The sequence below is a fragment of the Cetorhinus maximus genome, chromosome 4, assembly GCF_964194155.1.
Source record: "Cetorhinus maximus chromosome 4, sCetMax3.hap1.1, whole genome shotgun sequence".
NCBI lineage: Eukaryota > Metazoa > Chordata > Chondrichthyes > Lamniformes > Cetorhinidae > Cetorhinus > Cetorhinus maximus.
This window is the reverse complement of record NC_135882.1, coordinates 161,468,022-161,491,654: the sequence shown is the minus strand read 5'-3', so window position 1 is coordinate 161,491,654 and position 23,633 is coordinate 161,468,022. Positions and strand designations below refer to the sequence as shown.

Genomic DNA, 23,633 nt, shown 5'->3' with positions numbered 1-23,633 from the left:
AGAAAGCTGCCCGTCCAACCTTAAGGTTGGCCCCGACTCTCCCTCCCCCCCCCACCCACACAGGTAGCGCTGAGCTTTCAGCGTGTATCATGCTGGACGTGCCTTAATTGGCCCGCCTACGTAAAATGGCAGTGCATAGATGATTGTGAGCAGCGATCAGCTCCGCACCCGCCTGCGCACGCTCCCCACCGGCCCGCCTGACGGGGAGAAAATTCTCCCTTATGTTATGAAGTTTCCATTTCTCTGTTCTAAACCTCTTACAATTAATCTTGTATCCAGGCCCCTCAAGTACTTAAAATTGTATGTTTTTGTACAGCTTGCCCCATACTTTCATAATTTTAAAAACTTCTATCATATCATCCCATAATTTGTATTATTCTAATAAACAAAACCCTCTTTAAAGCCTCAATAACCTTCCTATAGTGTGGAGTTCACTATTGCATGTAGTTTGTACAGGTTCATGATTTGTCAGGGAGATATAATAATTTTCATAATGTTATTTGGAATTTATTGTAAAGTAGAGTAATAGTAGGGTCTGTGTCTATGGGCGGGGTGGGCTCGACACGCCCACGTGTAAAATGACACAAGATGACGTTGGTCATGCGTCCCAAATTCATTGCGCATCATTTCGATACTGCGTTCAGCAGGTGCGCGCTGGAGGCGGCTGCGCACCCGCCCATCTGTCAACGGTCTATTAATGCCATTAAGAAAGCGATTGACCTCATTAACAACACTGCCTGTCCAACCTTAAGGTTGGCGGGCAGGCGAAGAGCCCAAGCAGCCTTCGTGTTTTCTAGGAAACCTCATCCACAGGCTGGATGAGGTTTCCTGAAGGTTTTATAAAATTAATAAATTAATTTTATAAACTTCACAAACATGTCCCAGCTCATGTGACATTGTCAGATGAGGGGACATGTTTAAATAATTTTTTACTTTATTGTGTAAAAACTTTTATTACCTACTTAATCTCCCTGAGGCAGCTTTGCACGTGAAAGTGCTGCCTCAGGAAGCTTAGCTCAAGTTTGAAAACTTTATTAAAGGGAGAAAAAAATATTCCTAACATGTCCCCTCATGTGACACTGTTACATGAGCAGGGACATGTCAATTACCTTTTAAAAATTTTATATACGTTTTAAATCCCTCATGAAACCTCATCCCGCCCATGGATGAGATTTCATGCTTTTTCTGAAGGCTGCCTGGGCTCTTTGCCTGCCTGTTGGACGGGCAGGTCCATTAATTGGGTTAATTACTTTTCTAAAGGCCTTAAGTGCCCGCCGCCAAACTGAAAATCTAAATGATGCGCGGTGACATCACTGCGTCATTTTACGTGTCGGCGAGTGGGCCCCGCCCCCTGCTCACCAACAGGAAAATGCTGCCCAGTGTGTTTATTATTCCCAAAGATTACTGATAAAATTGCTACTGATAAAAATAATAATTTTTATTATTAGTGAGGTAAAGTCCAAAGACATAGTGAAACAATGGGAATTTGCATTCAAAAGGGAAAATATGTATAAAGGCGAGAAGGCTGTGCAAAGAATGGCATTTTTGAGATCTAACACAAGTGTAAAAAACTTTAAGCCTCGGTGGCCTTCTTTACTGAATTCAAAGCCCACATCTCGAAATAAGTGCAAATTGCAAATAGTTGTGGCAGCTGCTTCAAGTTTCCCTCTGGGATTTGGGAAGCTTGGCATTTACCATCCACCTGCCATAACAGATTATGGGCAAGATTTTCCCCCTACTGGGGGTGAAGTTGAAGGGTGGGCGCATACAGGTGCGCTTTCGATTGGTGCCCCCATTTGGGGGCGCAGCGCCATTTTACGTGGGTGGGCCAATTAAGGCCCACCCAGCGTGACGTCCGCACAGAAGCGCTGTGCGCTCCCTGTGTGGGTGGGGTGGGGGGGAGGGGTGGAATCCCAAAATCGAGAGTGCGCTCTTTTACACATGTGCACGAAAGAGCGCACTCATCTTCCTGAGGCTAAGTGCTGCCTCAGGGAGATCAGCTCTGAATATAAAAAAGCTAAAAATAGAATAATAAAATTTCCCTAACATGTTCCCTCATGTGACAGTCACATGAGTTGGGACATGTCCATAATTTTTACAAAAACTTTATTAAAATTTTAAAAAACCTACATGAAACCTCATCCCGCCCGTGGATGAGGTTTCATGCTTTTTCTAATTCCTGCCGGGGCTCCTGGCCTGCCTGCCAACCTTAAGGTTGGACGGGCAGGTCCACTAATTAGTTTAATTACTCTGTCAATGGCCTCAATTGGCCATTGACAGGTCAGCGGGCGCGCAGCTGATTTTGCTGCCGGAAAATTTAAATGGGGTGCGGTGACGTCACCACGCGTCATTTTACGCGTCGGCCAGTCCCCTCCTTTGCCGACAGGAAAATTCTGCCCTATGTTTTGGTTTTTATTTATGTTGTGAACCTAGAACCTAGCATTCCATTAGCTTTCTTGACGGTCATACCAACCTCAGGTGCTGCCTTTACTATCCTGTGAACCTGTATGCCCAAGTCTAACTAGTCTTGCAAAGCGCCAAGACCATTTTCATGTCAAATATAATTACTGCTGTGCATTTTTTTGATTGAAATGTACCACCTCACACTTACTCGCATTAAATCCCATTTGCATCTTTTAGCCTGTTCTTCCATTTTATCAATATCGTTTTGTAGGTTTCTTTGGTCTTCTAAAGAATTAATTATACCCCCCATTTTGGTATCATCTGCAAATGTTGACATTGCTCCCTTTAAGCTTATGTCTAAATCGCTGATACATACAGTGAACAGAAAGGGCCCCACAAAAGAACTTTTTGAACCTTATGTGGCACCACTTGCCACTTCCGACGAACCTTTAACTCCTACTCTTCGTAATTTCCTTTCTAATCATGTTTGTTATCCTACCCATGATTTCACATCGCTTAATCTTCTCTAGTAATCTTCATGTGATACATTGGGAAAGGCTTTTCCGAATTTTGCTGGAACTGAGCGACCTGGGTGTATATGTGCATAGATATTGAAGGTGGTAAGACAGGTGGAGAGGGCAGTTAATAAAACATACAGTATCCTGGACTTTATTAATAGAGACATCGAGTACAAGAGCAGGGAGATTATGCTGAGTTTATATAAGGCACTAGTTAGGTCTCAGCTAGAGTATTGTGTACAGTTCTGGATGCCAAGCTGTAGGAAGGATGCGAACGCATTGGAGAGAGTGCAGAAGAGGTTTACAAGAATGGTTCCAACGATGAGAAACTTTAGTTATGAAGCTAGATTGAAGAGGTTGGGATTGTTCTCCTTGGAGAGGAGAAGGCTAAGAGGAGATTTGATAGCGGTGTTCAAAATCATGAAGAGACTAGATAAAGTCGACAGGGAGAAACTTTTCCTGCTTGTAAAAGGATCAAGAATGAGAGGGCACAGATTTAAAGTGTCTTGCAAAAGAAGTAAATGTGATGTGAGAAAAAACTTTTTCACACGACGAGCAGTTCGAGCCTGGAATGCACTGCCAGGAAGCATGGTAGAGGCATGTTCAATCGGGGCATTCAAGAGGCATTAGATGATTATTTGAATAGAAGCAATGTGCAAGGGTATGGGGAAAAGGCAGGAGAATGGCACTAAGTCATAATGCTCATTCAGACAGCTGGCGCACACATGATGGGCTGAATGGCCTCCTTCTGTGCCATAACATTCTCTAATCCTGTGATTGATTCTGTGTTAGTTTCCAAGTTGGAGCTACACTTTCACTAAAATGGTAGTGAAGGAATGTTAGATGTGAGATTTTGGCATGTGCTTTGGAGATCATGGGCCAAATATTTGCAGAGTTGGGAGCACCTTGTGGACCTTTAAAAATGATGGGCTGGGCTTTAGGTGTGGAACTCCCACCCCTATTTCTGGCCAGCGCCATTTTTGCCAGTAGGGGAAAGGGGGCATGTTGTGAATTGCACAGGTACAAAACACGAAACTGCCGGGCCATTTGAAAATAGATATGAATTTAAACAGGTGCAATTTTTGCTGCTCCAGGTGCATTAATTTGCAATGTGGGAGTTTTCTTTATTCGTTCATGGGATGTCAGGATGGTGTGTGGCTTGGAGGGGAACTTTTTGGTGGTGGTGTTCCCATGCATCTGCTGCCCTTGAGCTTCTAGGTGGTAGATGTTGCAGATTTGGAGGGTGCTGACAAAGGTGCCTTGGTGAGTTGCTGCAGTGCATCTTGTAGCTGGTACACACTGATGCCACTGTGCATTGATGGCCAGACAAGCAGGCTGCTCTTTCCTGGATGGTGTCAAGCTTCTTGAGAGTTGTTAGGGTTGCACTCATCCAGGTAAGTATTCCATCACACTCCTGACTTGTGCCTTTTAGATGGTGGACGGGCTTTGAGGAGTGAGGAGATGAGGTACTTTGTGTGAACTCCCAGCCCCTGACCTGCTCTTCTAATCACAGTATTTATATAGCTGGTCCAGATCAGTTTCTGATCAATGGTAACCCCTGGGATGTTGATTGTGGGGGATTCAATGATGGTAATGCCATTGAATGTCAAGGGCAGATGGTTAGATCCTCTCTTGTTGGAGATGGTCATTGCAAATTCAGCATGTTTGGCAGCTTCTGTGGAGAGAGAAACAGAGTTAACTTTTTGACTCCAATGTGACTATTCTTTGGAATTACACACGCCGGAGCTCCAAAGAGTCACATTGGACTCAAGATATTAACTCTGTTCCACTCTCCACAAAAGCTGCCAAACCTGCTGAGTTTTTTTCAGCACTTCCTGTTTTATTTCATATTTCTAGAATCCGCAGTATTTTACTTTTATTTCAATTTCTTTTAGAATCTGGAGATAGTCATTGCCTGGCTGTTAAGATCCCTGTGGGGGAACCAGATAAAATAACCAGAATTACTGAATGACCCAAATGAAGAAATTACCAGCAAGATGCCTCTTTTGTAGTTTTCACTTTAACACAAATCAGAATCCATATAAATTAAACCTGAATTAACAGGCAAATTAAGGTCGGTACAAAATATAAATTACATCGAATAGCATATATGCACTGCAGGAACTCACCAAGTCTCCTTAGACAGCACCTTCCAAACCCACGAACTTACCATCTAGAAAGACAAGGGCAGCAGACACATGGGAGCGCCACCACCTGAAGTTCCCCTTCAAGCCACTCACCATCCTGACTTGGAAGTATATCGCTGTTCCTTCATTGTCTCTGGGTCAAAATCCTGGAACTCCCTCCCTAACAGCACCTACACCACATGGACTGCAGTTGTTCAAAAATTCTTTCGAGTTATCAACAGTCACAGATTGCAACTCTTTTGAGTACAATCACAGTTCTTGGTTTCCGGGAGTGGGACATGAACCCACAACCTTCTGATTCAAAGGCGAGGGTGCTATGGACTGAGCCACAGCAAGGAGGCCATAACCTTCTTAAGGGCAATTAGCGATGGACAATAAATGCTGGCCTAGCCAGCAATGCCCACGTCCCATGAATGAATTAAAAAAATACAACAGAGACTATCTGATGGGGTAACAAACATTTATATCACACTCCGTTCAAAATGTATCACTATGTAGCTAGACAGTTCCACAATATGCTGTACTTTATTCATGCGGGGTAGATCAGGAGTTGTGTCCGATAACAGTTTTCACCTTTGAGTTCCTTATAGAGGGAAGATAATTGATAAAGCAGCTGAAGATGGTTGGGCCAAGGACCTGAGGAACCCCTGCAGCAATGTTCTGGAGCTGAGATGATTAGCCTACAACAAGCACAACTATCTACTATTATGACTGCAACTAGTGGAGAGTTTTCCCCTTGATTGAATTTTACTAGGGTTCCTTGATGCCACACTTGGTGAAATGCAGCCTTGATGTCATGGGCAGTCACTCTTATCTCACCTTTGGAATTCAGCTCTTTTGTCCATGTTTGGACCTATGCAGCAGCCCATTCACTCTTAGCTGCATTTCCCTGCTTCGAGCCTTCAACAGATCATGCAAGTAGCTTATGCAACTTCAGATTCCACCTCTGCCAAGGGTCAAGAGCAGAGTAGCAGCACCAGCTGCCTTCTCCTAAGCTGTTTGCCCTTCCATAGGGCAAGTGGGTTGAACACTAAGGTGAGCTGTAAGGAGGTGGGGCTCCCAAAATGGTCTGCTGGCAGAGGATTGCTGTCTTGACATGTTTGAGTAGCAGTGTTTCAGGAGGCTCAGGCTTCTGCACCTTCCTGGAACAAGAACTCCTTCCCAGTAGAGCAATGCCAATGGCCAACAATCTGCCTGTCAGTGGATGGCAATCCACACCCCGAGCCTTGGCCTTTCCCCAAGTTTGTGCTGTCCTTGGCAAGGTGAGAAAGCAAAAAGGTGTCAGTATTCCAATGGCTTGTGTAGGGAGAGAAGGACACTATTTGTGGAGTGTGACTATGAGCATAGGTGCTAGAGGACAGTAAACTGAGGGTGAGTATGAGTGTCAGCTGTGCAGATGGGAATATGATCTGACTGGAGAGAGAGGAATGAATGGAGCCATAAGATATGTTGACTTGAGGAATGCTGTGCAGAAGAATGCTGGGAAGATCAGAGTGTAGGGCCTGAAAGTGTTATGCCCCTCACCTGTCATGCCCTCTTGAGATTCTGGATCCTCTTGGTGCATTACCTCCAGGTTGAAGGGAGCACACTCCTGCTGCTGACTTCCTCGGCCACTTCATCCATGAACGTTTATTTGGAGAGGTAGTCTACTTCCTCCCATTCTTGAGAGAACCCACCTTGTAGCCTTCTGATCTTGTAGCAGGACCTCAAGGTAAGAGTAAGAGACCTGGGGTGAGGGGTGGGGATGAAGTGGGGGTGTAGGGGTGGGGGTGGTTGCAGCAGGGCTGCCTTCTCAGGTCTCTTCTCCATTCCTGTGGTTGCTGTAACCTTAAAAAAATCCAAGGGCTGGTGAACTTTTCTGATCCATGTTGTGCACCCTGTTATTCGACATTTTTCCTTTGATGGAATCGACCAGTCATCCTATCCCTCCTCCCTAATTAGCCAGGGAGCGCCAAGGTGTGATGTCAGTTGGTTTGTTCTGGTGAAGAGCAACTACTGGGTGTACAACTCAGAGTGTTAGGTTTGTTACAAAAGCCAGACTTACCTTGGAGCTAGGAGTTTCTGGTCCTGGCAGGCCTCAGAGTTTCTGTGCATGCGCAGACCGGGAGTGGACTGCACACATACAATTCAACAATGTAAGTTCCTTGGACTCAGTGTGCCTGTGCATAAAGAAAAATGGTGCAAAAACCCAGGTCATGTGATCGGGAGCAGTGCGCCATTGAAGACAAGAGTCCCAGACAGGGGACAGGAAAAGATCCCAATTAAGTTGAGAGAGGAGCTGAGAAAGAGGCTCCAAGCAGGAAAAAGGCTGTGGTTAGCAGACTTCAAGTGAAGAGGGCTCAAGAGAAGCTCTGGCTATCGAAGAGGGCTTGGGAGAAGACCTGATGATCAAGAAGACGGCAGAAAGTTGGTGACTCCATGCTGCAGGTTGTTGGGGTGAAGTAGTACTGGAGCAGTAGTGTTCTGTTTGGTGCGGCCGAAGGGCTGAAGTTGTGTTTGTGAGTTGCTGCTTGGGTGCACACTTGGGAATCTAGGGGAATGGAATCTCAGGAAATGAGGTTGAAACCCTGCAAGGTGGGCCACTGTTGAGGCCATCTGAGTTGGACCAACTTTTGGAGAGAATTCCCAGGTTATATCTTTGAAGATGAAGACTGGAATCTCCTGTGAGAGGGATTGAATTTCAGTGAAATTGGTTGACTCACAATGTTTACTGATGTCTGGGTGGGTTGTTGAGAAATGCATGGACTCTGTCTTGTTTGCATTTGTTATTTAGTGTGCAGTGTGTTGTGTTCGACCACAATTGCCTATTAGTTCACCTGTCCCTTATATTAACCCTGAATGTTAGAGTGTAAGATTATAAGTTGTCTAATCTTTATGGCTGTGTATAGTAAAGTTTATTTTTGTTTGTTCAAAATCCATGGAATTTTCTGGCTTTATTCTTTTAGCAAGTGTCTTAAATCTCAAACTTTGCCTACTTTAAACAAAACATTGTTGGTCCCTAACAGAATCTCACCGAAAACTTGGGGCCTGGTCAAGAATCACAACAGTTTTCAGGTCAGAAAATGGTCCCACTTTTCTAGTAGGGACTGAGATGATAAGATTCCACCCTTTATGTTTGTTATTTCTAGCAAAATTGTTCTTCTACAAGAATGATTCAGCTAGAAATAGTAGAGAGCAAATCCTCACCCATGTTTACATTGTGGCTAAATCATAGTGACCAGAAAAAATCCTTTCTTTATGGTGAATTAAGAAGTGTTCTAAGGGCTGCATCTTCCGGTTGGCGAGCAGGGGGTGGGGCCTGTTCGTCAATGCGTAAAATTACGTGGGGTGATGTCAGATGGGCATCCCTACGTCACCCCGCAACATTTACATTTTCAGCTCGGCGGGCGCACAGCCAAGTCGGCTGTGCGCCCGCCAACCTGTCAACGGCCTATTAAGGCCATTAAAAAAGTAATTGAAATCGTTAATGGACCTAGCAGGCTTCCGATAAAACATGAAAACTCATCCACGGGCATTTTTTTCTCATCTTTATTTAATGTTTTAAACCTGAGCCAATCTCCCTGAGGCAGCACACTCCCGGCTCAGGGAGTGCATAGCGCTTCCTGACGGATATCACGTTGGGCAGACATTAATTGGCCCACCCACATAAAATGGTGGCCCACCCCCAACTGGGGCCACCGATTTGGAACCAGCCCGACCCCACGTCCGCTCCCGCACATCCCCCCTGACGGGGGAAAATGTTGCCCTATGTTTCTAAACATTGGTTTTATTTTTGTAGGGTCAAATTTTATATAATTTGTGATGGATCTAAAACAGCCATACAATATAAATCAGAACTCACTGTTATTAAAGTGTAAATTGGATTGCAACTTCTGGCGACTACAAATTTGAATTAAATGGGGAAATCAGTAAATTACAGACTGAGATGCCTTGCTCCTTCAGGAGCTTCACTATCCCAGTATCTCGCCCAAAGACTTATTATTGAAATGCATGGAACGTCTTATGTTGTGTGGTGGTTGCCCACTGGATACCCACTAAGCTCACCGATTAAAGGTAACTGTGTTCATTATCCTGTAAGTTGATTTTTACAGCTTGTGAGTAATGCCAACATCTCTTAGACACTAAAAATAAACTTTTACAGGGATAATTCTCATTTCTTCAGATTTTAATTATTGCCGGAGATTTAAAAAGTAAAAAAAAATGTTATTTTTGAAATGTTCGCTTCTTTTATCTCTCTCTCTATTAATCCTATATTTCCTTTCCATTTTTTATTTCACTTGCTATGCATGATTTGGCATTGAAATAAATACTTTACTTTTCATTTTCTGGTTCAGAATTTCCGTGCTTCAGTAAAGATTCTTCAGTGTAATTGGTTAAAGAGGTACACAGCTGCTGCCCTGTTCATACAGATTCCCTGCCCAGCGTGTGACAATTGGCTTTCTAATGAACACAAGTTCCAGGACAAAAACCCACAGTGTAAATGCACTGAAGGGAGAGCTTTGTTGGTTTGCCGCAGAGATATTTGTTGAAGAAAACACCTTTCATAATTTATATAACATAGCAAGTACCTCTGTAAGCTTAATATTTAAGAAAACCAGTGAAATCAGTGTAAAAGAAAATTGGATGCAGTGCACAACAGGTTGCTGATTTATTATTGTTCATGATTGGTTTTACAGTTGTCCAGTTTCATTCGCATTGTCCTACTACTGCCTGATTAATTTGTACCTTCTTTCTGTTGGTCAAACAGAGAGGGTGATCCTCTGCTAGTTTCTTCTTCTCGCAGACAAACAAACATTTTGTTACCACATGGCATTCCAACCAGAAACTTAGCTGAGTGCTGGCAACATCTACCCAACCAAACAAATTAGCTTACCTGACAGGATCAGGAGTGTGTTTTGTTTTGGTTGGTTGCCAGGCATGAGACTGCTTGAGCTACAAAACTCAATTCTTCACAGTACAATTGCAAAATGGCAGTAGATGTGTTGAAGACTAACTCTTTGCTTCCCTGCAAGTGCGGCTTAGGTTTCAATATATTTCAAAATGCTATTTAAAGCGTGCTCAAAGCATACTTAAGTTAATTTAGTGAAGCTTGAAACAGCTTAAAGCATTCCAAAATAGAATTTTTTAGAAATATGTTGACGGAAGTGGGTGGTATTAAATTTGACAGAATACATACAAAAACTTCAAATTCCTTTGCATTTTAGATGCTGTTCATAACTTCTGCATTATGAATAAAATAATATGGGTGTTGGGGAAGCAACATTTCCTCTGTCTACTAGTTGTAGCAAAATTGCAAACTCGTTTGTAAAGAATGGATTAATAGTTCTGCTATATCAATTGCACAGAGGAAATTTTCACCATGACCGCTAATTTATTTTTTGTGCCCCTTGTTTGATTAATAGCTTTACTTTCACCACAAAGATTACGGGCTGGATTTTCAAGCCTCTGTTCATGTCAGACAGAGGCAGGTGGGCTTTAAAAATGGCAGGCAGTACCTTGTTAAAAATTCATTCATGGGATGTTGGAATCGCTGGCTGGGCCAGCATTTATTGCCCATCCCTGATTGCCCTTGGGATGGTGGTGATGAACTGCCTTCTTGAACCGCTGCATCCATTAATCCTGATTCTGGGATTCCCACCCTATTCCCATTGTCAACTACTTTTTGCAGCGTGGGATAACGGTTTGGGCAGTGAGACCACCACAGCACATCGGACCTTGCTGGCACCATTGTGGAGATTGGCATTTTAGAGCCCCTGCGATTTTCATGGAGTCGGGCCTGTTTTGATAGGCAACGTGGTTTATGGCATCTCAGAGAAGCTGTGAGCCATGGGGAACCCTAGTCTGGGGTCAGGAACTTTTTGATAGGTAAGTTCAAAAGGTGTTGCCTATTTCACATGCTATAATGTAATGGTGTATGATAAGTAAAATACCTTCCTAGGACTTTGTTTAGAAAGGGTAAGTGACTGTATACCATTATGCTGCCACCTCTGGTGGGTCTATTCTTCTGGTGAGTCAGGACATACCCAGCAATAGTGATGGAGGAATCTGGATCATTGGGTGTAAAATATGATTTGGTGAGTATTTCAGGCTGTTATTTGACTCACCTGTGGGACAGCTATCCCAATTTTGGCACAAGTCCCCAGATATTAGTGTGGAGAACTTTGCAGGGTCAACTGGGCAGGGTGTGCCTGTGTTGTTTGCCTTGCTTACGTCAATGCTGAGTGGTTTGTCTGTTTCTTTAACTTTTATTTGACTTTTCTGTAGCGATTTGATACAACTTAGTGGCTTGCTAGACCATTTCAAAGGACAGTTAAGAGTCAGCCACATTGCTATGGGTCTGAAGCCACATGTAGGCTAGATGAGGTAAGGATGGCAGATTTCCTCCCTTGAAGAACATTAATGAACCAGATGGGTTTTTATGACATCCTTGTCAATTTTTAATGGGACTAGCATTGCATTCCAGCTTTTTGAATTAATTGAATTTAAAGTCCCCCGCTCCCATGGTGGGATTTGAACACATATCTCTGCAGCATTTGTCTGGGCCACTGGATTACTAGTCCGGCAACATTATTGTTGTGTTACTGTCCCCTTTTGACTACACTTCAAAAGTACTTTGTTGACTCTAAAGTTTTGGGTGTTGTGAAAGATGTCATTGAAATGCAGTGTTTCTTCTCTTTTTCCTTGCTTCATTTCAACCTATCAGCCTATCCTTCTGTTCCTTTCTCCCTCATGTACTCAACCTAGCTGCCTCTTAAATAGATCTCTGTTATTTGCCTCGACTATTCCAAGTTCCACATTCTAAATATATCCTTTGGGCAAGGAACTTTCTCCTGAGTTTCTTACTGGATTCATGGATACTGATTACGTTTTAATATTAATTGAACTGATGAGAGAAAATGACATTTAACTTTTGCATTGTACTTAGTGCAGTTATACTGCAACAGGTACAGTGGTGAAGTAATGTTTAATGATTTCCTGGAGGTGGTCTTACAATGCTACCCTAACTTTGATTTGTGCAACTTGCCATCTGAACTACTTTATCCAGTTCACAATGAGGCTGAAACCACTTTGGATTAGCATAAATTGTCCAGTATTACCAGCTTGTTATGTGTGTATGGAAGATATGATGTTGCAATCAAAATTAATCATAGCTTGATGCTGCTGCTAATGTTTTTAATAAGTTCATATTCCTCTTTGTTTCATAAGCATTTGTGTTGTATTTATAAAAGGGGTAATATAGTGATGTTTCAATGAGTAACTTGAATTGATCTGATTGCAAAGGTTAAAAGTTGAAACCTGAAGTGAAACTTAGCCTTAGACTTTCCATTTAAATTACAAACCAAAAATATGAAGTGTGATGTTTAGCAAGGTCAAATTACACAGGTTGTTTTGCTACTGTACCACGTTCAGCTTCTGCTGATTATCTGATATCTTAGTAAAGACAAAGGTAAGGCCAACAGCTGCGCATCCGGTGTATGGAAAATATATTACAGTATAGGACTTGCTGATTGATTGGGAAGACTGTAATAAGTCTTTTGTTGAAAAATGTCTGGAAATGATATGAAGCACAGTATTTCTAAAGAAAGATCTAGGAAAAGACATTTTGTGTGTGTTTATTATAAATATCTGTGTTTTTAGATGTCTGTTGTTTGCTGTTTGTACAACTTCACAGGAGCACTAATTTGAGGGTTTTGAGCGCAGCTGTAGTAAACTGATATCATCTGTAAATAACTGACAAAGAACTACAGTGAAAGATTTACAATGATTATATTGTAATAATTTCCCACAACTTTACAATGAAGGCATAAAATGCCTTGTGCTTATGGGTTTTATTGAAAGTAGCAAACTAAATTACAACGGGTTTATTTTATAATACTTGAAATCATTTTCCTTAACACCTTAATATTCACTTTGTAGTGCATAGACAGCTAGGTTGAAGGTACACAGGCTGAAAAAACAGAAGCTTATTTTTCTCATATGTACTGGCTGTTGTCTTATGTGAAGCTTTACTTTCTCCAAAGTAGGGTGAAGACTATTGTTGAATTAAGGAGAACACACGCTTGAAAGTCTTCATTTGAACACTTGTGAAATTCTTGGGTTTTGGAAATAAAATGATGAGTTTTGCTTAATTTGAAAAATTATACTGAGATTTCCATATTTAGGATTTTACTACTAGAGTTTCTACTATGTTATGTGATGGACCATTGGCCTGTTTATGGGTAAGTTGCAATGAAGCGGTTATGTCTGTAAAAGCTGCTTTTAGTTGGTTTACATGTTCATAATGGAGGCTTCGTTGTTATTGAATAATAACTTTGTTGTTGCTGTTGCATTGAGATAGAGGCCAAAATCCACGGGGGAATGTGAGTGATGTCAGTGATAAAAAGGCAGGTTGCTGATCCCTGACTTGCAAATACCAATAAAATCTTTCTGAGAACAAAATATTCAACTCCTTGTGCCTTTTCCTGCAAATGTTCATGGTACACTGAGACAGATGCAACAGAAGAGTGTAGGCATAAAGCAGCATTCCAGTAGCTGGATCCTAATTGTGTATGATTGCGTGGATCGGGTGATCGCAAGTCAGCATGCCTCCCAATTTTTACTTCCATTGATTTCATGTAAACATGAGCATTAACTTCCTCAAGTAAATTTCATGGAGAAGTAGCTCATTGTGAGAGGGTTGTCAGGATGACATATTTGTATCCATTATTGGCAGTTATGCATTATCTGCTTCCCCTAGTTGATTTCTCAATAAGTTATTTGGCAGATTTGCAACAGAGCTTTAAATTGACCAGTGATTTCATCCCATGCTGAAGTTGTGAAGCAGGAACTGTTTGAGATCGTGACTTTCCATCATATACATAACATCTCCTGTACCATTGCCAGCTGTGGCTCAGTGGGTACCATTCTTGCTTCTGACTGAGTAGTTTGTAGGTTCAAGCCTCACTCCCGAAACTTTAGCAGAAAAAGTGCTGTACTGTTGGAGGTGGTGCCTTTTTGAATGATATGTTTAAATCAAAATCCTTTCTGCTCTGTAAGGTGGATGTAAAAAGAGTCCATGGCCCTATTTCAAAGAAGAGTGGGTGAGTAAACCCCAGTGTCCTGGCAAATATTTATCCCTCAATCAACAAATTGCTAAAAATTAGATTACCTGGTCGTTATCACATTGCTATTTATGAGAGATTATAGTTAGGTACTTGTTTGACCGGCGCAGACTCGATGGGCTGAAGGGCCTTTTTCTGTGCTGTAGACCTCTATGATGCTATGAGAGTTTGCTGAGTGGAAATGGGCTGCCGTGTTTCCTATTTTCAGTGACTACAGTTCAAATGTACTTCATTATTTGTAACATGTTTTGTGATGTCCTGAGGTTTTGATAGGTGCTGTATAAATGCAAGTCTTTACTTTACTTCATGGTTTAGAGCTTCATCTACCTGGACATCAAATGCAGCTTCTGCCTCTGGAGTACAATTTCCATAATGCAGTTGTTTAGTGCATGAAACAATACAGCTGCTTTCTATTTTAAAGTCTTAAGTAGCTGCTTAGCACATGAAATGAGTGCTGGACATGATCACATGAGTGGCTCTTTCATTGAGTACACCTTTGAGCAATCATTACACTGCAAGGCATCTTGGACTGAACACATAAGAGTAAGAGCTAAAGTGTCTATAACCATGATTTATCGTATTGAAACTGCTTAAGCAATATTCAGTTAAACTTTTGGGATTTCTTATTATAAGTGCAAGCTTATTATAAGTGTAAGCTATCGTTGTCATGGACTAATTTCTAGGCTTCTTCCTAAACCAGCTGAACTAGAATCAGGGAGAAATACAGTGAAAATTAGAAGCTGTGCTGACCATTACAACAATGAATAAGTTCTTATAACATATTTTGAAGGATAAAAAATAATATCCTTCAGCTTATTGATCCAGAACCAGTGCATAATAAAGTTTACTGATCTTGACCTCAAAATAATTGGGCTGTAAGTTTAACCTGAAATAATACCCCTCTCTAATCTCAGGAATTTTGCTGACATAAAATAAAGGACTATTCAGTATAATAAGGCACAGTTTTTGCTTCAAATTTTAATTTTAAGTTACAATTTATACCAAAGAAAACGCTTTTAAAAGTACACTTTATCCCATATTATAAAAAAAAGTTGGCAACACACTAGCTTTCTGTGCCTCAGGGAGATTTCTGCGCTCTTTCACATGCCTGCGCGAAAGAGCGCAGGCCCCGACTCAGGGAAGCCCTCCCCCGCCCGCACAGGGACCGCACAGCACTTCCGGGTGTGTGTCACACTGGGTGTGCCTTAATTGGCCCGCCCACGTAAAATGGTGGCTTGGCCCTGATCGGGGGTGCCGATTGGGTTCGCGCCCGCCCCCACACAACCGCCCCCGATGGGGAAAAATTTCTGCACATGGTTTATAATATACGATCATTCAAAATTGACAGCAGAAAAGCCAAGCTGTTCTCTCAAGTCTGCCCCATAATATGATCGCCAGGGCATCATGACTGAACACTGCTTCCCTTCCTCCCACCTCCTTCGCACCCCTTCAAAGGGAGGCAAAAAAATCTGAGAAAAAAACCCAGGGTCATTAAGGGAAAAAATGTTTTGGAAAATTCCTCTCCAATTCCTTCAATTGATCGATACATGTCCAGGAGATCACTTGGACCAAGTGTGAATGTGAAGTCACTCATCTTCATGTGATGTTTAATACAAGTAGGAAGAATTATTGATTTGTAATTTGCTGTCAGACTCCTAATCTAAAATACTTTAAACTGCCACCCTATAAATCAATACATAATCAATTTGACTGGCTGCTAGCTTTTCAAGTTCACCATGCTGATTGGATCAAAAATTGTCATTACCAAATAGGAAAATCCTCGACAAGTCACAAAAGTTACCACCAAAACTTTCCATCATCAATCAGACCAGCACCCAACACTTTTCACAAGAGTAATCAAATAATCATTCAGTATTTCTTTTATGCGATCAATTTGGAAGTACTGTGAACCATGTGCAGGATAGTGTAGAACTTCACAATCATTAAAATAAAAATAAAGTATAAAATAATACAAGGATTGAACAAATATGAACATTTCAGTATACAAATAATTAATTATGTTGCAAAATGCAGGTCTCCTTAATTTTTAAAATAAAAATGAAGGTCTATTGCACTCTCCATTTTGTATTAAAGTTCATAGATCATATGTTGTCAGGTTGAGTTCGTTAATTTCTCAATCATTTAAATACTATTTATGAATTTTATAAAGCAGGAGATTAGGTTGTCTCATCTATTCATTCTATATCCTTAATTCCATAAACAGGTTGGTGGAACGAGTAGTCAAGTGACGGATAATATTTAATGCAGAGAAGTGTGAAGTGATTCATTTTGGTAGGAAGGAAGACAATAATATAGTGTACAATTCTAAAGGGGCTGCAGGAGCAGAGGGACCTGGCTGTATATGTGCATAAATCATTGAAGGTGACAAAACAGGTTGAGAGCGTAGTAGTTAATAAAGCATACGACATCCTGGAATTTATCAATAGGGGCATAGGGTGGAAATTTCCCTTCGGGGACTAAGTCCCTTGGCAGGGGCAGGGACAGGGAGTGTTTCCTGTTGCAGAGACCGCTGGGAATTCGCGCTGTATCATGCAACCCTGGCCTCATTAATTACGCAGTCGAGGGTTTCCCACTTTTTTAAAGCAGGGTGGGATGGATAGTGCATGCCCCGCTGTCATGTCAGGCGCCATGTTTAAAAGGTGCCTGGACAGCAACTTATCCACCACGCTGATTGAGGAAATGGCCAGAAGAGGACAGGGAGCTCTGGCGCCCAAGTTCAGTGATGCCTCCCTGGGCGACATGCTTGACAAGTGGAGGCCAGGAAGCACATCCTCTATCCACCGGATAGGAGAAGGAGGAAGCCAAGCAGGGAGATGAACCCTGCATGGGAGCAAGTCTCCATGGCAGTCACTGCCCAGAGCCTCCAGCTAAGGACTGTCCTGCAATGCCGATCCGCACCACCAGGGCAAGTCAACCCTCAACTGCTCACACTCACCTCAATGAATGTTCCAGGGGACATGGGCCTCAGTGGCAACTTGATAAGATGATGCCTCATAGCCCCACTGCAGTCCATCTACTCTTCAGGTGAGGAGACCACTGTAGGTCCCTCACCCTTCCACAAAGAGACCTCACATGGTGTCTGGGGAGGGATGGGGGGTGGGGCTCAGGTGTTGAGGACACCAGCAAGCACCACTAATGACATGCCTCTCTGAGCCTTATCCTTATATCTGTATGAGCTCACTGCTCTGGAGGATGCTGGCCCAGAACCCTTCTGAACAACCTGGAGTACATCAATCACATAGCACACAATCCCATCTTCTCTCTTTGCAATGGACAAATTAAGCCATAATAGAAGAGAGAGGGAGAAGACAGGAAAGTGCTGGACACACTTAAAAGAACTGACCGGCTTCGAGGAGCAGGCAGCCCAGCTGGCAGGGGTGGAGCAGGACAAATCCATTGGAGATGGAGAGATTGGCTTGCGGCCTCCATCCAGTAAGAATCCATGCATGTCATAGAAATAAGGGTCAAAGATGGCTCCATGCAGTCACTCGCTGTCTCCTCTTTCAATTACAGGTGCCACTGCACAGACATGTGTCCGCAGCAGGAGAAGGCACGGTCAGCCAAGCTCACCAGCACTTGGAGGAGTGCTGGGGAAGAGGCATTTGTGAGTTTCGTGCCCGATGATGGGCCTCTGGAATCGGTCATCCAAGAGGTGCTGGAAAGGCAGCAAGAGACAGGGGAAAATTAGCAGGAGGCCCTTAACAGGGTGGCATGAGAGGTGGAGAAATCCGTTTGCCTGCTGGCTGATGAAGGGGTGCTGACATGTGCACGCATGGAAGTCTTGATGGGGAGGTTAGTGGACTCCATGGAGTACCAAGTTGAGCAGATTCTGCCAGAGATGTGCGCAGACCGGCACCCCATCGCTGTAGCTATGGGTGAGCTCCTGCAGTGGTTATGTGAGAGGGGGATAGTCATGAGTTTATGCAGAAACTGTGGATCATTGGATTAACCTTTTTTAAAATGTCTCTTGATAGGGTGGGTAGAGACTAATGTTTATTCAACAAGAGATAAAACGTTTTTGTAGAAAAATAAGGGACAACATTATATGTGGAGATTAAAGTATCCGAGCACAAAAATGCATGTTTTGAGATTATTTTTGCAGCATTTGAGAATAACTTTAAAGTGTCCTGTAACAATTCTGTGATTCTATGGAAGTTTGAGCATAGCACATCATTAGAAATGTTTAAAGTGAGTGGAGTCATGTTTTAAAAACCACACAAGTAACACAATGCTAAAGGTCATGTTTTTCTGGGTAATATGATGTAATTTAGAACAAGATCCACAAAACATTTTATTGACTAATAAAACAACTGAATTATTCAGCATAAACATTCATTCAGCTGCTGTATTAAAAGTGTTAAAATTGAAAGCAAGGGTATTTTGAGGGCCGATCAGGTAGCACAATGCCAAGGATAGTTGTCCTGAACTAAGATAAATTGGTGTAATTAAATAATGGGCAAAGCATTTTATTGTTGATGATTTACTTATTTACTTTTAAGTAGCATTTGCTGCTTTAGGTTTAAACTGAAAAAAAAGCAACCATTTGTTTCACTTTTGTTTCTGAGTTTGGAGATTTTTCTTCACCAACTTTTAAATGCTTTCAAAAGTAGCAATTTACATAGTACTTATTTACACTCTAGAATTCTATTCTTTTGGATGTAAACATATTACTAGACAATTGCACTAGTTGCATAGTTAATTGTATTGCCTCTAGGTCTAAGGTTGTGGGTTCAACTCCCACTTCAGAGATGAGAGCACAAAAATCTCAGCAGACAGTCCTTTGCAGGGCAGAGTGAATATGCACTTAGAAGTATCAACTTTCAGGTGAGACAACCAAGGCCCCATTGGCCCCCTCAGGTGGATGTAATAGATCCTATGGGCAGAATTTAGCCCTCAATGGGCAGGCGGGCCCCACTGGCTCAGCAGCGGGCGGGCAGCCAAACTCCCCCGCTGAAACGGGCCTCGCTGCCATTTTGTGTGGGCAGGCCAATTAAGGCCCACCCCAGCAGGCTGCCCGATGGGAAGAGTTATGCGCTTCCTGTGCTGGGGGGGGAGAGGGATTCCCCAACTGTCAAAGTGCGCTCTTTCACGCATGCGCGCGAAAGAGCGCACTGCTCCCTGAGACTAAGTGCTGTCTCAGGGAGATTGGTGACAGTTTAAAAAACCTCAAAAATAGAAAAATTAAAAAATTATTAACATGTCCCCCTCATGTGACAATGTCACACGAGATGGGACATGCTAATAAATATGACATAAAGTTTATTAAAGATTTTTAAAATGGACATGAAACCTCATCCCGCCAGTGGATGAGGTTTCATGTTTTTTCTATTGCCCACCGGGGCTCTTGGCCTGCCCACCAACCTTAAGGTTGGACGGGCAGGGCCTTTAATTGGGTTAATTATAATGTCAATGGCCTCAATTGGCCATTGACAGTTCGGTGGGCGGACAGCTGATTTTGCTGTCCGCCCGCCTTCCTGAATATTTAAATGGGGCAGGATGACGTCGGGGGTTTCTCCCGACGTCATCCCGTGTCATTTTACGCGTCGGCGAGTGGGCCCCGCCCCCTGCTCGCTGACAGCAAAATTCTGCCCTATAGCAAAAATAGCTATTTTGAGGAAAAGGAGGGGAGTTATCCCTGGTGTCCTGGCTGATATTTATTGCAGAATTGGTATCACTAAAACAGATTATCTGGTCATGTTTGAGGGAGCTCTCTGTGCGCAAATTGGCTACTGCATTGCCTATATTACAACAGTGACCACACTTTAACAGCAAAAGACAAAACAAGTTAAATGTTTTGTTTTTTGTGAAGCTGACGTAAAATAGCATGCACAGTACAGTATAATCACAAAGAGAAGCAGATAATTGGATATACAATGTTGCCTATTTTAGTGGCCAATTTTTAAAAATTCATAGGATCATCGAGTAGTACCAGCAAAGAAGGTGGCTATTCGACCCATTGAATCTGCTCTGGCTCTTTTGAAGTACAATTCAGTTAGTTGCACTACCCCACTCTCTGCCTATTCTTTTGAAACAATTTCCTCTTCTAAGTATTTTTCAACTCACTTTTAAAGGCTACTAGTACATCTATATCCACCACCCTATTAGGAATTGGTTTCAAATCCTAACCGCTTGTTTCGTAAATAAGTTTTTCCTCATGCTGCCTTGGTTCTTTCACCAATCACTTAAATCACCTAAATTAATTTTATTTATTTCAAGTGATTTTCAGAGAACCGTTCATTAAATTACCATAACCAAATACGAACACACGAAATAGGAGCAGAAGTAGGCCATTTGGCCCCTTGAGCCTGCTCCGCCATTTATTAAGATCATGGTTGATCTGTTTGTGTTTCGAATTCCACATTCCCATCTACCCCCAATAACCTTTGATTCCCTTGCCTAACCAGAACCTATGCCTTAAAAATGTTCAATGACCCCCGTCTCCACCACCTTCTGAGGCTGAGAGTTCCAAAGTCTCACAACCCTCTGAGAGAAAAAAAGTCTCCTCATTTCTGTCCTAAAAGGGCAACCCCTAATTTCAAAACAGTACCCCCTAGTCCCGGACTCACCCACAGGAGGAAACATCCTTTCCACGTTTACCTTGTCAATACCATTCAGAACCTTATAAACTTCAATCAAGTCACTCCTCATGCTTCTAAACTCCAGTGGTAACAAGCCCAGTCTGTCTAACTTTTCTCATAAGCCCACTCATTCCATGTATCAATCTAGTAAACCTTCCCTGAACTGTCTTCAATGCTTCCTTAAGTAAGGAGACCAAAGCTGCACACAATATTTGAGATGTGGTCCCACCAATGACTTGTATAACTGAAGCATAACATCCTTACTTTTATGTTCAGTCCCTCTCGTAATAAAGGATAGAATTACATTAGCCTTCTTAATTACTTGCAGTTCCGGCACACTAACATGTGACTTGTGCACTAGAACACATAGGGAAAAATTTTCCCCCGTCGGGAGGGAAGTGCGGGAGCAGGCAAGGGCGAGAGCGCCTCGCCGCCATTTTACGTGGGCGGGCCAATTAAGGCCCGCCCAGTGTGATGTCTGCCAGGAAGCGCTCCCTGTGCGGAAGTGGGGGGAGGGGATTCCCTCAGCCGGGAGTGCGCTCTTTCGCGCATGTGCATGAAAGAGCACACAGATATCCCTGAGGCTATGTGCTGCCTCAGGGAGATTGGCTTGGAATTAAAATTTTTAATAGAAATGATAAAAAAATTTCCCTGACATGTCTCCTCATGTGACACTGTCACATGAGTTGGGACATGTCCATAACTTTTATTGAAAGATTTGATAAAAGTTTAAATACCCTCATAAAACCTCATCCTGCCCGTGGATGAGGTTTCATGCTTTTTCTGAAGCCCACCAGAGCTCCCAGCCTGCCCGCCAACCTTAAGGTTCGACAGGCAGATCCATTAATTAGTTTTCCAATGGCCTCAATAGGCCATTGACAGGTCGGCAGGCGCGCAGCTGACTTGGCTGCGCCCCCGCTGAACTGAAAATGGAAATGACACAGGGTGACATCGGGAGTTCCACCCGACGTCAACCCGTGTCCCACTCGCCGATCAGAAGATCGTGCCCATAGAGCCCTCTGCAGCTCGGAATTCTGCAGCCATTCTCCGTTTAAGTAATATTCTGCTTTTTTATTCTTCCTGCCAAAGGGAACAACTTCGCATTTTCCCATATTATACTCCACCTGCCATATTTTTGCCCACTCACTCAACTTATCTATATCCGTTTGCATCCTCTTTATGTCCTCTTCGCAATATACTTTCCTACCTATCTTTATGTCATGTGCAAATTTAGCTATCATGCCTTCACGCCCCTCACCTAAGCCATTGATATAAATCGTGAAAAGTTGAGGCCCCTGCAGGACTCCACTCATCACATCCTGCCAATCAGAAAAAGACCCATTTATGCATGCTCTCTGTTTTCTGCCAGTCAGCCAATCTTCTATCGATGCTCATACATTACCCCCATACACTATAAGCTTTTATTTTCGACAATAGTCTTTGATGTGGCACCTTATCAAATGCCTTCTGGAAATCCAAGTACAGTGTGTCTACAGGCTCCCCTTTATCCACAGCGCATGTTACTCATTCAAAGAACTCCAATAGATTGGTTAAACATGAATTCCCTTTCACAAAACCATGCTGACTGTTCCCTATTACCTTGATTTTCTCTAAATGCCCAGCTCCTCCTTAATGATCGATTCTAACCCCTTCTCCGCGATAGATGTCAAGTTAACTGGCCTATAATTTCCTGTTTTCTGCCTCCCTTCTTGAATAGAGAGGTTATATTTGCTACTTTCCAGTCTGTTGAAACATTTCCAGAATCTCGGGAATTTTGGAAAATTAACATGAACATATCTACTACCTCATTAGCCACCTCTTTTAAGTTTCTAGGATGAAGTCCATCAGGACGCCGGAGGCTTGTCAGCCCACAGCCCCATCAGTTTGCTCAGTACCTTTTCCCTAGTGATTGTAATTTTATCAAGTTTCTCTCTCTCCCTTCCACCTCCTGATTTACAGCTATTACTGGAATGCTTTTTGTATCCTCTATAGTGAAGACAGAGCAAAATATTTGTTCATTTCATCTGACAATTCCTTATTATCTACTATTAACTCCACATTGTCACTCTCTAGAGGACCAATACACTACTTACTTTCTTTTTTAAATGCCTGTCAAAACTCTTGCTGTTCATTTTTACATTTCTAGCTAGCTTCCTCTTATACTCTAATTTCTTACCCCTGATTAAACTTTTCATCATTCTCTGCCGTTCTTTGTTTTCTGACCAATCATCTGACCTGCCGCTCATCTTTGTGGAGTTATATACTTTTTTATAATGCTTGATTCTTTCCTTAACTTCTTTAGTTAACCACAAATGGTGGGTCCTCCCTTTAGTATTCTGAAATATCCCCTTAAATGTCCACCACTGCTTCTCTATTGATCTATCCCCTAACCTAGTATAACAGTTTACTTCAGCTAGCCCAGCTTTCATGCCCACATAGTTGCCCTTATTTAAGTTTAAAATAGTAGTCTTAGACCCACTCTTCTCACTTTAAAACTGGATGTAAAATTCAATCATATTGTGGTTGCTACTACCTAATGTGCCTTCACTCTAAGGTCAATTAATCCTGTCACATTACACAATACCAAATCTAATATAACCTGCTGTCTGGTTGGTTCCAGAATGTGCTGCTCTAAGGAACTATCTCAAAATCATCCTATGAACTCCATATCCAGGCTACTACTGCCAGTCTGATTAATCTAGCTTATACCTAGATTAAAATCACCCATGATTATTGCTGTCCCTTTATCACAAGTACCCAATATTTTTTCTTGTATACGTTGTCCTAAATTGTGTTTATAGTTAGGGGGCCTGTAGACCACTCACACACGTGAATTCTATCCCCTACTATTCCTCATCTCCACCC

The 23,633-nt window shown here is 42.5% G+C and overlaps 1 protein-coding gene and 1 long non-coding RNA gene across 2 annotated transcripts in view; both read left to right on the top strand.

The window, feature by feature from the left end:
- The window catches only part of LOC144679989 (piezo-type mechanosensitive ion channel component 2-like), a 1,019,816-nt gene that overhangs the window by 26,298 nt on the left and 969,885 nt on the right, over positions 1-23,633 (top strand). The gene's annotated exons all lie outside the window — the stretch shown is intronic.
- The window catches only part of LOC144679992 (uncharacterized), a 34,608-nt gene continuing 25,086 nt past the window's right edge, over positions 14,112-23,633 (top strand). The window contains exon 1 of the long non-coding RNA XR_013576468.1: positions 14,112-14,148. This is a non-coding gene — a long non-coding RNA (uncharacterized LOC144679992). The remainder of the gene's footprint in view (positions 14,149-23,633) is intronic.